This window comes from Diceros bicornis, chromosome 6 (assembly GCF_020826845.1).
Source record: "Diceros bicornis minor isolate mBicDic1 chromosome 6, mDicBic1.mat.cur, whole genome shotgun sequence".
Taxonomy (NCBI): domain Eukaryota; kingdom Metazoa; phylum Chordata; class Mammalia; order Perissodactyla; family Rhinocerotidae; genus Diceros; species Diceros bicornis.
The window spans coordinates 50,755,136-50,777,585 of NC_080745.1; positions in this window are offsets into that span (position 1 = coordinate 50,755,136).

Here is a 22,450-nt window from a genome sequence, read left to right on the forward strand (position 1 = left end):
TTTTTTTTTTTCAAAGAAAGTATACTCCTAGGTTTTCTGGTCTTTCTTTTTCTCTAATTTTTAAAATTAATTTTGGTTTTATTGCTTTTTATTTTTTAAACGTATTGATATTTTCCTTTAGCCTAATATCTGGTCATATTTTGAGGATATTTCATGAACAATCAAAGAAATTATGTACTTACAGTTTTTAATGTTCAACTTCAACCCATTGAATCAACCTTACTAATTATGTTATGCCATGGATATATTTACATATATCTTCATTGTTAATTGTAGCTAACATCTTTATAAAGTGTTTTTCTATATTTTACTTAATGCCCTAAAAAAGGCCTGAATTCAGAATTGTCTTGTACTGAGATCAGAATCCACACTGTTTTATTGCACATTTGTTTTTAAAAGCTTTTCACTATGCGGTCTACTTTCTGTGTTTCGTTTGTATGTGTGTGTTTCCTCTGCTAAATAGTATGAATTGAATTCGTGTTCTAAGGGGTAGTTTGTAATTATGAAAGATTCAAGTTATGATTATAAGTTAACCACTAGTAACCCATCTGTCTTAATCCTCTAATTCTTAATCCTCTAATTCACTTTATATGGGACGCCGCCACAGCATGGCTCACCAAGCAGTGCGTCGGTGCGCGCCTGGGATCCGAACCAGCGAACCCCAGGCCGCCGCAGCGGAGCGCGCGCACCTAACCGCTTGTGCCACCGGGCCGGCCCCAATCCTCTAATTCTTTAAAGAGTATATGTTAGTTCACTCTTATAAGCAATGAAGCATATTTCTTTTTCTTGCAACTTCATTATTCTTTTAGGTACTTCCTTACTTTCTGGCACAATAAAATCTTCCAGGCTTATCTTGTATTTTCTTCTCCCTTGTCCTGGAATTGGCCATTTTGTGAAGAAGTTTTTGGTTTCTTTTAGTGTTGAATTACATTTAAAGCACAAAATCTGGGTGTTGGTTGTGCTCTTTCTTATTGGGGTATCATTGCTTCTAGGTCTTTCCAATGGGCAGATTTAGTAAATACATATATTTGTACATGCACACACACACATCCCTCCGTCTGTCTGTCTATCTAACAACTGTGAGCTTACTCTGATACCTATAAATTTGATCAGACATTACAGTATTTGTTCTAGCCTTGTTCCTTTCTACATTTGTAAATCCTTTCTCTGAAATTGAGAAACCTGGCAACTCTGGATCCCATTATTATCAATATGTTTATAGTTATTTCGCTTAATACCACTGTATGTATTTAAACTATTAGCTGGGTTTGCCCAAAGTTCGGACTTGACACATTGTCCCCCATTGACCTCCACCTGGTGGGCCCCAGACATGCCACTCTCTATCTCCCCACTAGGCATACTGTACTAAACTTGGATTCTGGCATCCTGATGCCCTTATACCAGATACGTTGAGCTGCCTGAAAGTTCATTCCTGGTAAATGAGAAATGAAAGCCATATTGGGTTAAATTTTTTGTTTGTTTGTTTTGGTGAGGAAGACTAGCCCTGAGCTAACCCCTGTTGCCAATCCTCCTCTTTTTGTTGAGAAAGATTGGCCCTGGGCTAACATCTGTGCCCATCTTCCTCTACTTTATATGTGGGATGCCTGCCACAGCATGGCTTGATAAGCAGTGCATAGGTCTGTGCCCAGGATCCAAAACCGTGAACACTGGGCTGCTGAAGCAAAGCATGCAAACTTAACCACTATGCCACCAGGCCGGCCCAGGTTAAATTTTTATGTAAAGAATTTTTAAGTTTTCAAAGGCTGACTTGCCAGGGTTTACCTTTCAAGTTAATATCCATGTGGACTCTGCCTCACCACCTAAATATCTTTAAGAACCTCAACTTCAATATACTGAGGGAAGGTTTTATTATTTACTCCCAAATTGCTTCTCGTTCTATGTTAAAATTTATATTAATAACACCATCGACCTCCAGTTGTCTAAGATAAAATATTTCCTTAATTGTCTCTTTTACCTCTATATTCAGATGGTTGCAAAACTTTGCTTGTTTTATTTCCTAAATATCTATATCTATCCAATATTTGTAGGGCATTGTTTTAGTTGCTCTAACAAAGAGAGCTTCCTAATTAAGTAGTTATTTAAATAAGATTGACCTTCATATTGCTATCACGTGAAATTCAGTGCAGATATTCCAAACCACATATAGAAACTTCATTATCATCAGGGGCTAAGTCTCTAAACTTCGCATTGGTCTGGTTTTTAGAAGTTCCTCTGTAATGTAATGTACTCCTAATGTACTTAGGAGTGTGTGTGTATGTGTTTAATTTATTCTGATTTTGGTTAGATGAGCATTCTGGAACTGTAAGTGAATATTTTTCATCAAATTTTGGGAAAACTTGGTAATTATTTCATCATTTTTATCCCATTCTCATAGTTGTTTTATTCTTGTATTCCAAACACAGTTATGTTAAAGTGCTTGACATTGTCACAGAAGTCTCTAAGACCTTGGTAATTTTTCTTCATTATTTACTCTCTGCTTTTTAGATGGATTGATTTCTTTTGACCTGTCTTCATGTTCACTTGTTCTTCTACCATCTTCAATCTCCATCATCAATTTGCTCATAAGTGGTGATGTTAAAAAAAAAGAGCTAAAGAAACATTTAAGTTATTCTACTTTTAAAATATAGAATTTCTAATAGGTTCTGTTTTAAATTTTCTGTATCTTTCTGAGATTACCTGTTCACTCTTTAAGATCATATTTCCTATAATTTTTGACACTATGTAAAATAGCTGCCTTAAAATATTTACCTTGTCAATATCTGGGTCATTTGGGGGTTGGATTCTTTTGACATTTTTTCCTTGACTTATGCCATTTTCCAGTTTCTTCTCATGTTAAATACCTTTCCTTTACCTACCGGGTGTTGTAGATGACATGGCATAGAGATTGTGGATTCTCTTATCTTCTTCAGAAGAAGAATGTTGATTTTTTTTTTCATTAAGCACTTCAACTATCTGCTGATCTCCTAGATCTTTTGTAGGATGGCTTTATACTTTGTTATTGCAGGTCTGTGGAAAGCCCAGGGTATTTCCCAATCCCCCCTAACTTAATAGGACTCTACCTCTAACTTCTGTTTTCCCTCTGGATCTTGTCAGCACTGGGTTTTAGACTTCCTATGAGTCTAAGCCAGTGGTCTCAACCAGAGGATATTTGACAATGTCTGGAGACATTTTTGGTTGTTACAGCTGGAAAAAGTTCTACTGGCACCTAGTATGTAAAGGCCATCCTACAATGCACACAACAGCTACTCAGAACAAAGAATTATCTGGCCAAAATATCAATGGTACCAAGATTGAGAAATCTGCCCTATGGTATGCCCAGTATTTCTAAATTAAGGTGGTTCTGGTGTCTGCAGTAGGTTCGCAGGTTATTAACAAATATCACCATCTCTCTACCCTTTCAATAGTATGAACCATCACTCAACACTGCTTAACCTCTAGTATCTCTGTTTTGCTCTCAACCCTGTGGCATCTATTCCCTGGAAAGCCTTGAGTGCTATTATTGTGCAAATGTTGAGTCCAGAACTCAGTCAAGGACTTAAGGGGAGCCCTTACATAAACTTATAGTGATCCTTTCTGCTCAGTTCTTCCAGTCTCTTATGTTAATCTGGAGATTCCAGCCACTTTGGCTGTACCAAACTCTGATGTCTTCCTTAAAGCTTCAGCAGTTTGCCAATCTGCTTGAATTCCAGTTTGTGGCACAGAATCCAGATGTAACTGGTGCTCAGAACTCAGAATGACATAAAAAATCAGTCAGCATTTTTCATTTTCTTACAAAAATGCTATTATTTTCATTTTTCCTGCCAAGTTTCTAACTCAATTTGGTGTTTCTGAGTGCTTTATATTTCATATTATTCAGAAGATACTGGATAGTTTTTTCAGTTAACTCTCTGATCTTCACATTTTTGAAGTCTAAGTTGAAAAAGAATCTGTAACTTATTCAAGAACCAGTCCTCCAACATTTCCAAACTCTGATGCAGAATTTAGACTAGATTCTTAAGAATGTCAGATGCACAGTAAAGATAAGTTGTATTGAACTTGAAATGAAAAATTGATTTTCACACACAACCTAGTTGAGGAACAGGTGAGGAAAATTGGTAGGGAAGAGATTAGGGTCTATTTTATTTGCATAAGGCAACTTTTTAAAAAAGTAAAACAAAAAAGTGATAAAGATATTTGTTCAATAAGTGTGATGAATAGAAAACAATTACAAACATGGTAAACCTTAATCCAACTCTGAAGGTCAGTTTTATGTGTCAACTTGACTAGGCTATAGTCACCAGTTATTCAAACACTAATATAAGTATTGCTCTGAATATATGAAGATATTTTGTAGATGTAATTAAAGTTTATTATGTTTACTTTAAGTAATAAAAATCATCCTAGATAACCTGGGTGGGCCTGATTCAATCAACTGAAAGGGTTTTAAGAGAATAAGTGAGGCTTCCTGGAGGAGGAAGAAATTCCACTTGTGGACTGCAGCTTAAGTATATGCCTGAGAATTCCAGCTTGCCATCCATTCTTTTTTTTTTTCACCTTTTTTGTTTGTTTGTTTGTTTGTTTAATGCAGTAACATTGGTTTATGCCATATGGATTTCAGATTTGCTTAGCCAGCTCCCACAATCACATAAACCAATTTCTTGCAATAAAACCCTTAATATATGTCTGTGTGTGTGTGTGCCTGTGTGTGTGTGTGTGTGTGTGTGTGTGTGTGTGTGTGTGTAGTTTTCTACTGGTAGAACTCTAAGTAATGCAGATTTTGGTACCAGAAGTGGTTTTAGAGGAGCAGAATTTTAAGGTTGGGTTTTATGAATTGGTTCTGAGTTTTCTGAATTTTGTTTTCTAATTTGGTTAGATGTAAAGGCACTAATGGCTCTATTTCCAGTGGTAAAGAGACCACTGGCAGTCCTTGGTGTCCTGTGACAATAGAGATGCAAATTCTCCCCATTAGATACTCCTTATCAAATATCTGTAGAAGACAAGGGCCTGGGTGGCCACATATTTTATACCTTTGAATATTTTAGTCAAACTGAAGAGTATAATGAGATTGGCTGGTTGTTCCTAACTACACTGAACAAAGTGGAAAAAGAAAAGAATGAGCTCAGGGCTTCACATCTCAGCGCCAGCTCCACATAAATGAGCTGAAAGCTTGTATGTCTGCCCTGAAAGAAACCCTTATCTCCTATAGCCACAGGCTGTATGCTGTATGATTCTGAATAGATGAAATTCTGGAAAAAGTAAAATTATATAGGCAGTAAAAAGGTCAATGGCTGCCACAGGTTCATGAGAGGGGGAGAGGGTAGAATAGGTGATACACAGGGGATTTTTTAGGGCAGTGGACTAATCTGTATGATATGGCAAAGGTGGGTACGTGATGTCATACATTTGTCACAACACATAGAACTATAGAACACAAAGCATAAAACATAATACGTGCAAATTAAAAAATCTTTTGGAGGTTGGGTTATCCTCAGATAGAATACAGATGTGACAAAACAGTCTGTGTTAAAAATAGATGAAACAGCCTCACTGAAGGGAGTTGTGGGAAAAGTACCCACATTAAGTTCCTTTGGAAATGAATGGAGTCTGTGAGACTGAGGAATAAGAAACTGTATGAAAGCCTTGTACTCTAGTCGAAAAATTTGTCTTCCCATGAGGATGCAGGTTATGTAAATGGACACATTGTTTATATGTATACTGTTATATAAATGGGCATAATGAATAATTACATAAATTAATGGTCAATGAAAGAAGCCAAGATTCTTAATATTGAAGTGAAAGTTTACAGATCAGCAATGGGGAAATACCAGAGTTGGAGACATACTAAAACTGTTCTGAAAAATAAAGTCCATTTTAAAAATAAAATACATTGTTAAGAAAACTAAAGCAATAACAACTTTTCCACAATTTGGATATACCAGTTAGACCTAATTTGTTGGCTTGAATATTCTAGGTCAGTGTTTATCAAATTGTGGTAAAGAACAATTTTTTTCCAAATCATTGCAGACCAATATTTTTGGTAAATACCATAAAAATGAATTAGTAAAATCTGATCATGCCCTTACATGTGTGGTAATGTCAAATTAGTATCAAAGTTTCTAATAGTAACTCTTAATTTGTGTATTTATCTCATTGCAGACTAGTAAAACACAGTCTAAAGACCAGACTTTGACAAGCACTGTTCTAGTGAGTTCTGTGTTTTTTCTCTTGGATAACCTATTATAAACTCCCTTGCTTGCTGCTTACTGAAGTGAAAATTTATGAGCATATTTTGAAAATTCAGAGAGTACCCTGAATTCGTCCCTTGAATATGAATAACACATATTTTAAAAAATCATTTATTTCTAATACTAACTTCCAGTTTGAGAAAGTCCTAGATAAATTATAATTCTTTAATTAGCTTTTTGCTAATTAAAAATAATGTGAGGGTATAGTTGTGCCTTCTTCACTGTTCAATGCTGGGTAAACATCAACAAATTCTTATGCTCCATAATTACTGGTTGAAGTATTATATAATTGAATAACAATTTTCTTTGATGTTACTTTTGTAAGAATGTTATGAGATATAATTCACATACATGAAATTCACCCATTTAAAGTGTACGATTTAATGTTTTTTAGTATATTCACAGACATATGCAACCATCACCTCGGTTCACTTCAAACATTTTTATGTTTCAAAAAAAAAAACCCATATTCTTTAGCTATCGCTTCTCTTTCCCCTAACCCTACAGCCCTAGGCCACCATTAATCTACTTTCTGTCTCTTTAGATGTGCCTGTTCTAGACATTTCATAAAAATGGAATCTTATATAACAGGTGGTCTTTTGTAACTGGCTTCTTTAACTTGGATTATGTTTTCAAAGTTCATCCATGTTAAGTTATATGTGAATACTTCCTTATTTTTTATGGCCAAATAATATTCTATTGTATGGATATAACACATTTTTTATCCATTTATCAGTTGATATGTATTTGGTTTGTTTCTACCTTTTGACTTTTGTGAATAATGCTGATATAAATATTTATGTACATGTTTTTCTATGCACATGTGTCTTCATATCTCTTGAGAATATACCTAGAAATGGGATTGCTGGGTCATATGGCAATTCTATGTTTAACCATTCAAGGAACTGCCAGACTGTTTTCCAAAGTGACCGCTGCTCACATCACTTTTAGTCATGCCTTCATATGATACAAAATTGTCGTGTTCCTCAGCCTTACATGTTTTCCATGAATATTTCAAAATTCATAGGCTATCTGTATTACCATTAATTAAGGATCTTCTCAAAAGATTAGTTACTTCTAAAGGGAGCCATCAGATAATTTTTTTAGAAAACATTAATTTTGGATTGGAGGTGTACTAAGTTCAGTCAAAATCAATTCTGTGATGTTCAGTAAGCAACTTGATCTTTCTGAACCTTAATAAAATGTTTGAATGTCTGAGAATGTGGGACTGATGATTGAGATGTAAATGCTCCACATTGTGCCCAACACGAAGGAAACGCTCAGATGAGAGGCGCATTTATCAAATGACATTACATCAATTCAGAAGTAGAGGACACCTGCCTCACATGTGATTGACTAAAAAGTCACATATCTAGCTGGCATGTTGATACGAGCAATGTTTGGAATGTTTTGAGCTATTGCCTTTTACTAAGATTTGCACATGCATTGAGCATATTGACCAGAGCGATAAGGGTGGGGGATCAGGGTTGGAATACAGTAGGGCGGTGAGATGAGAAAAAGGTGAAGAAGGGAAAGCTCAGAGTTCAGAGCACACATTTGCTGTGAGCTAGCCCTATACTGAGTTGCACAGTAAACATGGAAATTTCAGTTTTCCTTGAACACCCAAAATCCCAGCTAAGCTAAATATTTTAGCACTTTCATTAGCATTATTTTGTTTATAATCAATTTGATTTCTTTCTTCAGATTTCCAACAACCCTTTTCACCTTTCAGGGTGGAGAAACTAATTGCATGAGTGAGTCATGGGAAAGGTTGTTTGGTAATACAATTATTTCAGCTCCTTTTATTTACATTTTTTTCTTAAGGTAAACTTTCGAAACTATCATTTTATAAAGTTTGGGTTGTTTGATATGTTGTGGGCTCTGCAGCTACTTTTTCCAAGTTCAGATACTAAGAACCACTTTCATAGTGATTTTGTTTTTTTATTGCATAACACTGTCTCTGACAAGATAGTTCAATGCTAAAGTTTAGAACTTACATATTTTTAAATGATCTGTGATATCTACCTTTGATCGGCTGATGCTTCTGGTTCCTATAATCATGTTCTTCTTGGGATTACTTGTAATATGAAAGTACTGTTGAGCCTGTGCTGGGACTGACTAACAATCAAATTTAAAGAAGATGGTGGTGAGGTTAGAAAAACACAAAAATATTGCCAATAATAGGCAGAAATATGTATATATATATATTTTTTTTTTGCTGAGGAAGAGTTGCCATAAGCCAACATCTGTTGCCAATCTTCCTGATTTTTATATGTGAGCCACTGCCACAGAATGGTCACTGATGAGTGGTGTAGGTCTGCACCTGAGAACTGAACCCAGGCAGCTGAAGCGGAGCGCACTGAACTTAACTGCTAGGCCACTAGGGCTGGCCCAGGCAGAAATATTTTTAATGCAAAAATTAAGCTTGTATTTGAAGTGTAAATATTGCTCAATTCCTATTGTCCAGAACCCAGGTGCTTGGCCCCAGCAGAAATGCAAGGGAGGCTGGGAAATGTTATTTTTTCTGTGCTCAAGTAAGAGCACTTAAAGAAAAGAAAAGAATTTATTGTTTGAGAAAAAGAGATAGATTTTGGCACAGATAAGTCAGGCAATCAGCACAAAAGCGGTTTATCGTCACTAAAGATCTACAAATGTCCTGTTCCAGAATGGTATAACTCATAATGTTTTAAAGCCCTCTTAATTTGGGTAACAGAATTGATATACAGACTCTGCTTCTGTTGGAACATGACTTTAATTATTTCTAGTAGCATCCAGTAGCAAAGTAGTCATTGATTGGTCCAGCTGAACTGTTTGAGGAAGCAAAGCCTGAGGAAGAATTGAAAGCTATACCATCACTGCCCTTTATCAAACAGATTAACGCCATCTTTTTCTACTGAATAATCTGGGCAAAGACTGAAAAATATTTACTTTCTAAAATGATGTTTTTCCTAAAAATATTCTCTTATCAAATCTGAAATAAACCTAGCTTATAATTGACATCAAAACATATGGATAAAATGTAAAAAATCAGCCACTCAACTGCTGCAAACTTGAACACAAAAGGATGAAGAATATAGAATTATATAGTTTAAAATTTTAAGTTCTTTATATAAAAACCATTTATAATAGCTATTATGTGATCTCTTCATATTTTATGCTCCCTTCATCCATGCTATTTGACCTTACATACAACTCTTCAACTAAACTTATATATAGAGATATATAGGTATAAAACACACTGCTTAAAATGTCTAATGGCATACCACGCCTATGGCATAAAGTCCAACATTCTGTGTAATTTCCACCCTTATCTGATCCAAACATATCTTTCCACTTTTATTTTCCACAATTCTTTTTATAACCTCCAACCTGTGCTTTTGCTGTATGGTTTTCCTGGCAATTCTCGTCCATCTTTTTGAAAGCCTGATAAAATATTTTCTGAAACCTTCTCTGATAACCTAGGCTTAAGTAACCTTGAGCTTTTCTTTCCAAAGCACTCCATCATATTTATTTCATCAAATATATGTTGAGGCAATGTAGCATAGTGGGAAAGGCAATTTCCACACAAGAGTTTAAAATCCTGATTCTTCATGTCCACATTGTGCAAACTTAGGCTGGTTACTCAAACTTTCTGAGCCTCAGTTTACTCATGAAGAAATTTAGTTGTCAAGTTTTATTTAATAATATCTACATGTGTGATAGTTAATTTTATTTGTCAACTTGACTGGATCACAGAGTGCCCAGATACCTGGCTAAACATTATTTCTGGGTGTGTCTGTGAAGGTGTTTCTGGATGAGATTAGTATTGAATCAGTAGACTGAGTAAAGCAGATTGCCCTCCCCAGTGTGTGCGGGAGTCAATCAATCTGTTAAGGGCCTGAATAAAACAAAAGTCAGAGGAAGGGAGAATTCATCCCTTCTCTGCCTAACTGCTTAGGGTGAGACACAGCAGTCTTCTCCCACCTTAGGATAGAGCATTACACCATCAGCTCCCCTGGTTCTCAGGCTTTGGGGCTCAGACTGAACTACACCACTGGCCGTCTTGGCTCTCTAGTTTGCAGATGGCAGATTATGGGACTTCTCAGCCTCTGTAATTGCATAAACCAATTCCTCATAATAAATCTCTTTTCATATATATATGAAATATATATATATTCTCCTATTAGTTCTGTTTTTCTGGAGAACCCTGACTAATACAGATTTTGGTACCAAGAGTGGTTCTAGAGGAATAGAATGTTAGGGATAAGTTTTCTGTATCAGTTCCAGGTTTCTGGAATGGTCTCAATAATCTGATTAGGTCTAAAGACACTAGTGACTCTATTTCCATTAGTAAAGAGAGCACTGATAGTCCCTGTTGTGAACTGTTTATAGAGATACAAAATATATCTATGCTGGATATTCCTAATGAACCACTTATAAGAAGCAAGGAGTGAGGTGACTGTGTATATGATACTTTCTAGCAATTTTGGGAAACTAATGAATATAATAAGTTTCGCTATTTGTTCCTAATGTCACTAGACAAAGTGGTAAAAAAAAGGATGAGTTCAGGAATTCAAATTCCTAGCTCAAGAGCCACATAAATAGTCTCAAAGCTTCTGTGTGCCCTGAAGGAGACCCTTATCTCTTGTAGCCTCAAGGCTGAGATTGATGAAAATCAAATGCAGAGTCTCATCCTGCGACTGTCTGAATTACAATGCGAGTTGAACTCCCAGCCTGGCACGGTATCGATTGTTAAAGTGAGGGCATTGACTGTGAAAGAAAAAAATCCTGTAAATTGGGATGGGAACACGTGGGAGGAACTTGATGAAGCTCTGGACATTTAACCTCTAAATTCTGAGAAGTCTTCTTTGCCAGTGTAAGAGACCTCCCCACCCACAGCAGAAATGGGCTCCCCACCTAGCGTACAAGTGGCCTCCCATCCTAGTGGTAGCTGCTTCCCTCCTACCAGTAGTAGCAGTCTCTCTACCCTCATCCTAAAGGATTAACCCTGCATTGCCTGAAGAAACATTAATGGCCTCTCTTGAGGTATTTGTCATGCAGGACAATGCTGCTTTTCCTCAGGACTCATCCCTCCCACCCCTTTTTGCTTCTAGACCTACAACTAGACTCGAGTCCCAGCAGGCCCCCAAAGATGAGGTACAAAGTGTGACCCATGAAGAGATATGCTACTCTCCAAAACAACTACTTGAGTTTTCTAGTTTATACAGACAGAAAAATCTGGGGAACATGTGTGTGGGAATGGATACTAAGAGTGTAGGATACTAGTGGAAAGAAAATAAAGTTGGATCAGGTTGTATTTATTGATATGGGCTCTCTAAACAGAGATTCTGCATTTAATGTTGCAGCTTGAAGAGTTAGAAAGGGCTCTAATGGTTTGCGTGGTTGGTTGAAACATGGACAAAAACATGGCCCACGAATTGGAGCGAATGGGAAATGCTCCACCTGCCTTGGTTTAGCATAGATAAATGGGTTCAAAGACAGGAAGATTGGAATGTTAGAGTAGATTCACCACTTAAGATGTACTTACTCAATCTGGGAGGGTCCAGAAGACATACCTTTCATCAATACTGTGAGAAGTAAATTTGCAAGGGGAGCCCCAGCATCCTTTAAGAACTTTGCAATCTCTTTCCCCTGTAGGCAGACCTCACAGTGGGAACTGACTCACTGAATTGGGAAACCAAAATGAAATGGGAATAATTGGATTCTGGGGTGGCAGGGGCAATGTGACCAAAGACAAGATAGGTGTGGTTATCTTAATGGACAGCAGAGTCAAAGCAATAATAAGAAGAGTCTGACTTTTGCAGACATATGGCATTGGCTAGTTGATCATGGTATTCCTAGAAAAGAAATAGAAAGGAAGCCCACTAAATTCTGGCTTGGTTTGTATGAACAGAAGAGTTCTAGGTCAAGTGAACAGAAGTATAACTAGAATCGTAAAAACAGAGAGTCAGATCCCCTCAGTCATTCCCCAACTTGATCTAGTTTATAGACCCAAAACCCCTTGAATGTAAGGGAGGCGGGGTTCCCTTGAGGAAGGACCTCAGTACACTATCAAAATTTATGTTGTTAATCTTTCTCTGACCCTTCCCTAAAGGGACCTATGGTCTTTGATCAGGGTAACTGTGCATTGGGGAAAAGGAAATAATCAGACATTTCAGGGACTACTGGATATTGGCCATGAATTGACACTAATTCCAGGAGACTCAAAATGTCACTGTGGACCACCAGTCAGACTAGGGACTTTCGGAAGTCAGGTGATCAACGGAGTTTTAGCTCAGTTCTGTCTTACAATATACCCAGTGGTTTCCAAATTCATCCTGTGTTTATTAATGCATAGTAGGGGTAGACATACTCATCAGCTGGTAGAATCCTCACATTGGTTCCCTAACCTGTGGAGTAAGGGCTATTATGGTGGGAAAGGCCAAATGGAAGCCACTAGAACTCCTCTACCTAGGAAAATAGTAAAAAAAAAAAAAAAAAGCCATACCACATTCCTGGAGGGATTACAGAGATTAGTACCACCATCAAAGACTTGAAGGATGCAGGGGTGCTGATTCTCATCACACCCCATTCAATTTACTTATTTGGCCTGTGCAAAAGACAGATGGATCTTGGAGAATGACAGTGAACTACCATAAGCTCAACCAGGTGGTGACTCCATTTGATGCTGCTGTACCAGATGCAGTTTCATTGCTTAAGCAAATTAACACATCCCCTGATACCTGGTATGCAGCTATTGCTCTGGCAAACGTCTTTTTCTCCCTCCCTGTCAATAAGGCCCACTAGAAGCAGTTTGCTTTCAGCTAGCAAGGCCAGCAATACACTCACTCTCCCACCTCAGGGGTATATCAACTCTCCAGCCTGATGTTATAATTTAGTTCACAGGGATCTTGATCACCTTTCTCTTCCACAAGATATCACACACAAGATATCGTTACATTGATGACAGGATGCAGATTGAAGCTAGTGAGAAAGAAGTAGCAACTACTCTAGACTTATTGGTAAGGTATTTGCATGCCAGAGGGTAGGAAAAAAATCCGACAAAAGTTCAGAGTCACATCTAGACAATGGAATACTATTCGCTGCTAAAAAGAAATGAACCATCAAGCCATGAAGAAATATAGAGGAAACTGAAATGTTCATTATTAAGTGGAATAAGCCAATCTGAAAAAATTTTATACTCTGATTCCAACTATATGGCATTCTGTAAAAGGCAAAACTATGCAGACAGTAAAAGATCAGTGGTTGTCAGGGGTTGGGGTGGGGAAAGGGATGAATAAGCAGAACAAAGAGGATTTTTAGAGTTGTGAAAATATGCTGTATGATATTCTAATGGTGCCATTTTACATTTGTCCAAACCCATAGAATGTACAACACCAAGAGTACACCCTAAGGTAAATTATGGACTTTGGGTAATTATGATGTGTCAACGTAGGTTCATCAGTCATAACAAATGTACCGCTCTGGTGGGGGAAGTTAATAATGAGGGAGACTATGCATGTTTGGGGGGTAGGTATATATAGGAAATTTCTGTACCTTCCTCTCAATTTTGCTGTGAACCTAAAACTGCTCTAGAAAATAAAGTTTTTGTTTTTTTTTTTAAAGTTTGGGGTCTTCTACATCAGTGAAATTTCCAGAATGCCAGGTGTGAGGCTTGTCGACATATCCCTTCTAAGGTAAAGGATAAGTTCTTGCATCTGGTCCCTCCTACAACCAAAAAAGATGCATAATGCTGAGTGAGCCTCTTTGGATTTTAGAGACAATCTATTCCTCATTAGGGTGTATTACTCTTGCCCATTTACCAAGTGACCCAAAAAGCTTCTAGTTTTGACTGTTTAGCCCAGAGCAGGAGATGGTTCTGCAGCAGGTCCAAGCTGCTCTGCCACTGGACCATATGATCCGGCAAATGGTTCACAAGCATCACTTCAGTGATGCTTGAAGTGGCAAATAGGGATGCTGTTTGGAGACTTTGACAGGCCCCTATCGATGAATCACAGTACAGGACCTTAGGATTTTGGAGCAAAGCCCTGCCATCCTCCAAAGATAACTATTCTCCTTTTGAGAAACAGCTCTGGGACTACCACTAGGCCTTGGAAGAGACTGTACACTTAACCATGAGCCAGCAAGTTACAATGTGATCTGCGCTGCCCATCATCAAGCCATAAAGTTGAGGGTTCACAGTAGCACTCTATTTCATCAAATGGAAGTGAAACATAGTTGATCAGGCCTGAAATCACAAGAAAGTTACATGAAGAAGTGGCCCAAATGCTCATGGTCTCCATTCCTGCTACACTCTCTACTTTCTCTCAGCCTGCCCCTGTGGCCTCATGGGGAGATCCCTGTGATCGGTTGACAGAGGAAGAGGAGATGTGGGCCTGGTTTATAGGTGGTTCTAGATGATACACAGACACCACCTCAAAGTAGACAGCTGTATCACTACAGCCACTCTCTGGTACAACCCTGAAGGTAAGTGGTAAAGGAAAATCCTTCCAGTGGGCAGAACTTCAAGCAGTGAATCTATTTGATTACCTTGCTTGGGGTAAGAAATGGCCAGATGTGCAATTATATACCAATTCATAGGCTGTGGTTGATGGTTTGGCTGGATGGTCAGGGACTTGGAAGAAACATAGTTGAAGAATTTATGACAAGGAAATTTGGGGAAGAGGTATATGGATAGATCTCTCTGAAGAGGCAAAAATGTAAAGATATCTGTGTCCCATGTAAATGTTGACAATAGAGTGACCTAAGCAGAGGAAGATTTAATAATCATATGGATAAGATGACCTGTTTTGTGGATATCAGTCAGTGTCTTTCCCCAGCAATCCCTGTCATCTCCCAATAAGCTCATCAACAAACTGGCCATGGTGTCAGGGATGGAGGTTATGCATGGGATCAGCAACATGGACTTCCACTCATCAAGGTCAATCTGGCTATGGCCACCACTGAGTGCCCAAGTAGCCAGCAACAGAGATGGACTCTGAGCCTCTGCTATAGCAGCATTCCCCAGAGTGATCAGCCAGCTACCTTGTGGCAGGTTGATTATGTTGAAGTCTTCCATCAAAGAAGGGGCAGTATTTTGTTCTTACTGGAATGGACATTTACTCCGGATATGGATTTGCCTTCCCTGCATGCATTTTCTGCCAAAACTATTGTCCACGACTTACAAAATGCCTTGTCAACCATCATGGTATTCCACATAGCATTGCTTCTTATGAAGGAACTCACTTCATAGCAGAAGAAGTGAAGCAATGGGCTCATGCTCATGGAATTCACTGGTCTTACTGACCCCCACCATCCTGAAAGATCTGGCTTGATGGGATGATGGGATTGCCTGTTGAAGACTCAGTTATAGTGCAGCTGGATGACAATACCTTGCAGTGCTGTGGCAAGGTTCTCCAGAAGGCTATATATGCTCTGAATCAGCATCCAAAATATGGTGCTATTTCTTCTATAGCCAGGATTCAGGGGTCCAGGAATCAAGGATTAGAAATGGAAGGCACACCATTTGCTATTATTCCTAGTGAATGACTAGCAAATATTTTTGCTTCCTGTTCTTAAGACCTTATGTTTTGCTGGCCTAGAGATCTAAGTTCCAGAGGGAGGAATGCTTCCATCAGGAAACACAACAGTTATTCCACTAACTGGAAGTTAAGACTGCTACCTATCTACTTTGGGATCTCTGAATCCATAGGCAAAGAATGCTGGCTGGGATGATTGGTCATGACTGCTAAGGAGATATTGTACTACTACTCTATAATGGAAGTAAGGAAGTAAATGTCTGGAACGCAGGAGATCCTTTAGAGTGTCTCTTAGTATTATCATGCCCTGTGATTAAGATCATTGGAAAACTAAAACAACACAACCAGGCAATGCGTTGGCTCAGACCCTTCAGAATAAAGATTTGGATCACCCCACCAGCTAAAGAACCAGACCACTGAAGTATTTGCTGAAGGCAAAGGGAATACGGAGTGGGTAGTGAACGCAGGTAGTTATAAATATTGGCTATGACCACGTGATCAGTTACAGAAACGAGGACTGTAGTTTTCATGAGTATATCCTCATTATTTTGTTATGAATACATGTGTATGTTGCTATAGACTAAGTGTTTGGGTCCCCCCAAAATTTATATGATGAAATCTAATCCCTAAGGTGATGGTATTTGGAGGTGCTTTGGGGAAGTGCTTAGGTTATAATAGAAGAGCCTTCATGAATGGCATTACTGCCTTTATAAGAGAGACTTCACAGAACTCTATTACCCCTCTAGCCATGTGAGGACACAGCAAAGAGATGGCCATCTATGAACCAGGAAGCAGGGTCTCACCAGGCACAGACTCTGCCAGCGCCTTGCTCTTAGACTTCCCAGCCTCCAAAAAGAAATAGACCCAGCCCTAATGGTCTAGTGGTTAAAATTCAGGGTGCTCTGCTTCGAAGGCCTGGGTTCGGTGCCGGGGTGTGGAACCACGGGACTCGTTTATCAGTAGCCATGCTGCGGCTGCAGCTCACATAGACGAAATAGAAGGACTTACAACTAGAATATACAGCTATGTACTGAGGCTTTGGGATGGAAAAACAAAACAAAGAAACTGAGAAATAAATTTCTGTTGTTTACAAGCCACTCAGTCTACTGTATTCTGTTATAGCAGCCCAAATGGCCTAAGACATTTTTATATCTATCTATATCTATCTATCTATCTATCTATCTATCTATCTATCTATCTGTCTATCTATCTATCTACCTACCTATCTATATATCTATCTATCTGTCTTTCTGTCTATCTATCTGTCTATCTTTGGTTTCTTGTCTCTCTTATTACCTTATAATGTAACATAAGATATATTGACTTTATGTCATAGTATTTAAGTATTTTTAATTTTACCTGATAGTATTTAAGTTATGGGATATCAAAGAGAAGGGTAAACAGCACTCAAGGACTTTATCTCCTCCTCTGGTGAAGGGTTTAGTGCATTTTTGGTTGTATGCAGAATAGTTGCATTATGTCAGGTGGAATTATGACCTTGTTATTGCCTTTATTTGGAGATTAAGTGTGGTATCAGGAGATGTGTATGGGTACCAATTTGACAAGGGCATAATTATATTATCACATAACTTGTGATGGTTAATTTTACATGTCAACTTGATGGGATCACAGGGTGCCCAGATATTTGGCTAAACGTTATTTCTGGGTGTGTCTGTGAGGGTGTTTCTGGATGTGAATAGCATTAAATCAGTAGATGGAGTATGGCAGATTGCCCCCCCTCGTAGGTCTGGACATCATCCAATCTGTTGAGAGCCTGAATAAAACAAAAGGCAGAGGAAGGGAGAATTTGTTCCTTCTCTACCTGATGCTTGAGCTGAGACATTGGTCTTTTCCTGTCCTCGAACTGAGACTTAACCATCAGCTCCCCTGGTTCTTAGGCCTTCAGACTCAGGCTGAACTACATCACCAGCTTTCCTGGGTCTCCAGTTTACAGATGGCAGATCATGAACCAATTTCATTGTAATCTCTCTCTCTCTTTCCGGAGAACCCTGACTAATATAACATGTTAGAGGGTTTTTTTTAAATAGTATTTAATGAGGTGTTATATAAAAAAGTCATCCAAATAGTGCCTAAAACAATGAAAAGAGCTATGGAAGGGGATGGTTATTATTATTATCACTATTATTATAATTACTAACATTATATTATATATTCTACTAGCTGCTGTGGGAAAACAAAAATGATCAGGGCCTGACCATTGTTCACCAAGAATTTATAGACTTATAAAAGAGGAAAGTAAAGTTTGATAAATATGTTAATAACTAGGAAACTGTTGATTCACTGTGTGAATTATTATGACAATAAAATATTTGTTAAATAAAATTAATGAATGAATGGAAGAATTTATATCCAAGAAAATGTCTAATATTTGGTTATATATATAAAGAAAAGTAATATAGCATATCTAACTGCTATGATTTATCTTCAAGGAGGGGCACACCTTTCTCTTTTATGGCACCTGAATAAAAATCATTGACTCTTACTTTGTCCCCAGAGAGATTTATTCTACAGTGATTATTTAATTAATCATTCAAAGTACAACACTTCTATATGTGAAGTAATACTTTGGGACAACAGTCAGAAACTAAGACAGTCTTGGGCAAATGGGCTCATATGTCACCTTGCTTATGCTTCTAAACTAACCTTCCTCTAGAAGATGGGGTACCGTCTTCAAATGGAATCATCTCTAGTTCTCCAAATCTGTCATTTCAGTGTTTTCAGCTCATAACCAGAATGTGAAGAGTCAAACTGTGCAAATTCAGGTCAAAACCAAAGGAAACAAAGAATTCTCAAACCTGATCACAAGCTAAATGAAATATTAGGAATATATTGTATTAAATGCCCAGACTCATGTTTAATTTCAAGCCCTCTAAATCTGTTTGGCATTCACAGAAGCACTACGAAGACAAGTCATCAAACTGCCAGAAAAAAATAAGAACTAGATCCTGTAAATGGTTTTCAGTTGAACTGCTGCTGTTATGATCTTGGGCAATGTGGAAGTAAGACACAAGAGGAAAGGCCTGACTATATTTACAGTTCTGCCAAAGAACTAATTGTGCTCAACCATGTGTTTTATTGACACGGAAATGCCTAGTGGAAGTGGAAGAAATAACATCTGTATACAATTCATTAGTATAAATGTTCTGGAAATCACTGATTTGTACAAAAACACAGCCTCCAAGCAGGGATAAGAACATTGGTAGCTGAGTTTCTAACACCCTCAAGCTTCTAAGAACATTTGTGTTCCTCAAATACTTTGTGTACTCTTGAAAAGGGGAGAGATACAGTGATGTGTTTACTTGCCTGCTTTAGGAAAATAACTATTTGGTGACTCCGCATTTTTGTTAGTCTTTCTTTTCCCCTCAGAAGCAAATGGAAATATTTTGCCAATTTATATAATAAAACACACCCATACTCACAATTTTTTTTCTAATTGAATGAGAATAGTTGGTCTTCTGGAGCATATGAACTAAAAAAAAAAAAAAAAAGCCTTTGGATTTCAATTGCATAAAGAGAATGTAGCCCAAATTTCCCGTCTCTGTTAAGAACTAGGATCCTAGGAGAGGAACTTCATGTGGACATGGACAATTCCTTCTGAAACTTTGGCTGGAGGCCATCCATTATAGAAGGCAATATGTTATAGTTTTATTCCATATTTACACTTTCTTAAAGGTACAAACTAGAATTTTAAAATAGCAGGGATTATGTCCTTTTTAAAATTCTTATCCTATACTACTTCTTTTCCAGAATAATATCTAGGGAAAGCAAAAGAAGCTTACTTATTCTAATAGTAGAAGGAAAATCGCTAGTTCTGCAAATGGCCTAGTAGAATTATTTTGATAAAAATGAAACATTTCCTCTATGTTTTTCCTTTTGATAAATTGCAACTACATTAGCCCTGACCCCCTTCCTCAGAGGCTGATAGAATATGGCTTTCTTTGAAGAATCTTTGAGATTATAAGACCACAATTCTGTGTCCACCCATAATGGCATGTCAACTGCTGGCCAAATTGACATCTCAGGCTAAGGCTGAAAGATTTGAAGCTCTGCACCAACATCATTGACATAATCCTCCCTTGTCTCAGAAGGCTCCAGTGACTCGCCACCTTTCTTTTCCTTCAGGGCTGTGGTATAACCTGATATCCAATGATGGGATTTAGCTTCATATGTGCCTCAGGGAAGAGTGTTATGTCTCCTGCTATAGTCAGGGGTGTGTGCAGTTCTCTTACTCACCATGTATTTTCTTTCTCTTTTTTTTTTTTTGTGAGGAAGACCAGCCCTGAGCTAACATCCAATGCCAATCCTCCTCTTTTTGCTGAGGAAGACTGGCCCTGGGCTAACATCCGTGCCCATCTTCCTTTACTTTATATGGGGCGCCGCCACAGCATGGCTTAACAAGTGGTGTGTCGATGCGCGCCCGGAATCCGAACCAGCGAACCCCAGGCGGCCGCAGCGGAGCACATGCACTTAACCGCTTGCGCCATCGGGCCAGCCCCACCATGTATTTTCTTAATTATCTTGGAAAACTACTTGACCAACACTACTGTTGGTCAAGTGACTCAAATATGCTAAATCTTTTTTCTGAGAGCTTGTTTTCATTACATTCTATGCAATTTGCAGTGGTAGAATTCCATCACAGATCAAAAGGTTATATATTTCAACCTTACAAAGCCCACGAGGAACAGAGAAAATAAATTCTACTTATATAGTGAAGCAATTCACATTCCAGAATGTTAATGTTAGCATATTCATATACCCTGAGATTCCTGATAAAAATGAAACTTTTCCTGTTGTCTATGCATATTTGCTGGAATACAAATCCAGCAAAGAACAAGAGGTGACAAGTCACTCTTCCCCTAAAACACAAATTCTAAAGAAAGGATTTGCAAGGAGGTAGCCAGCAATCCTTACTCTTTACCCTATTTCAGGCTTTATATGGAAAGAATAAAGATTTTTTTGGAAGAAAAGCTTTTAACAGGAGCACTGTCTGCTTCATAGTGAGTTTGTGCATTTCCATACCCTCCCAGTGAATATGTGGGTATGTGTATTTGTGTGTGTGTGTGTGTGTGTGGCAGGGGCAGGGGGTGTCTTTCTCTCACAACCTGGACTCTAGCTTGAATAACAGACTTGCTTTTAAGAGGGGATACTGACATCTCAACCCCTGGCTAAATAATTATTGAGACACAAAACTCATTGGCTGAGCCAACTTTTTGCACTAGAAATGCCAAGCAAAAGAAGTTCTATGGAGTGCCCAGCACTTGGGGAGTTGGGTGCAAATAAGGATGCAAACAATTTCATACATTTAGCAAGTAGACAAATTTGCAAATATAAAATCTGCAAATAATAAAAGTCAACCATATTTTCAAAAAATTCAAATTCTCTGGTTGGTAGAAAAATCTAGAATAAGTGCCTCCTTGCATTTTATTTAATGCTAGAATGTGCAGTGCAGATAGGCTTATATAAATCTCTTATGAAAAGACATATCTTTATTGGATATGAAAACAGTTAATCTGATTTTAGGATGCAGTAAAGTCGTAGATTTCAGAAATTTAGACTTACACTACAGTTTGATATAACCAAGCTACAATTTTTTTTTTTTTTGGTGAGGAAGACCAGTCTTGAGCTAACATCTGTGGCCAATCCTCCCCTTTTTGCTGAGGAAGATTGGCCCTGAGCTGACATCTGTGCCGATCTTCCTCTATTTCACATGGGATGCCTGCCACAGTATGATTTAATGAGCTGTATGCAGGTCCATGCCCGGATCCGAATCTGAGACCCCCTGGCCGCTGAAGTGGAGTGTGCAAACTTAACCGCTCCACCACCGGGCCAGCCCCCCAAACTACAATTTTTAAACAATTGTGAGTCCAATTAAAAAAAAATGCAGAAAAATGTTTGTCTGAAACTGGGCTTAACTCTACAAGCCTACAGGAAGATATGGAATAAGACATTTACCTCATGCTATCTATTATTGTTGTTTTTCCTTCAGAAGTAAGTATAAAATAATTTTTTATGTCTATGATTTACTCATTCAGTTATAAATGCATTAAATCAGAAAGTGGAAATTGAAAAAAGTACTATCTGATCACCTTGCCTCTGTATGCTCCATGTGAAGGGCTCATTAAAACTGCAAAGACCCCGGTTATTTCTGGTTTTGTTTGTTGCTTATTTATTTTTCAATAAAACATGACAGTTGAATTTATTTTACAGGTTATTTGAATTTGACTTTTCTCCTAATACAACAGTTGAAAGTATGGAAATGATGTTTCTATGTACCACATTGGCCTATCAAGAGCTGTACTTAAAATATTTTCTATGGAGAGTAAAAAGAAGAAAATTAAAGTCATCGTTTTCTCTCCATTACTTTCAATGAACATTTCTTGGACTATACATATAATACCAAAAGGCGTTTCAACACAATTACCCACAATAAAGTGCATTGATGGCCGTTCATAAGTACAGCTGAATCCACAACTTGAATATTAGCCTAATGATCCCACCACCTGTCCAACTGTTAGTGCAAGTAAATGGGCCTTAATAAGCAGCTAGAAAAATTCAATCATGGGAATTTCACGCTGTTGTATTACCTGTATTACATCCCCCATGAGAATGAACCAACTAAGCCGTGCAATTCAATTTGGCCAAATATTTATTACATGTCTACTGTTT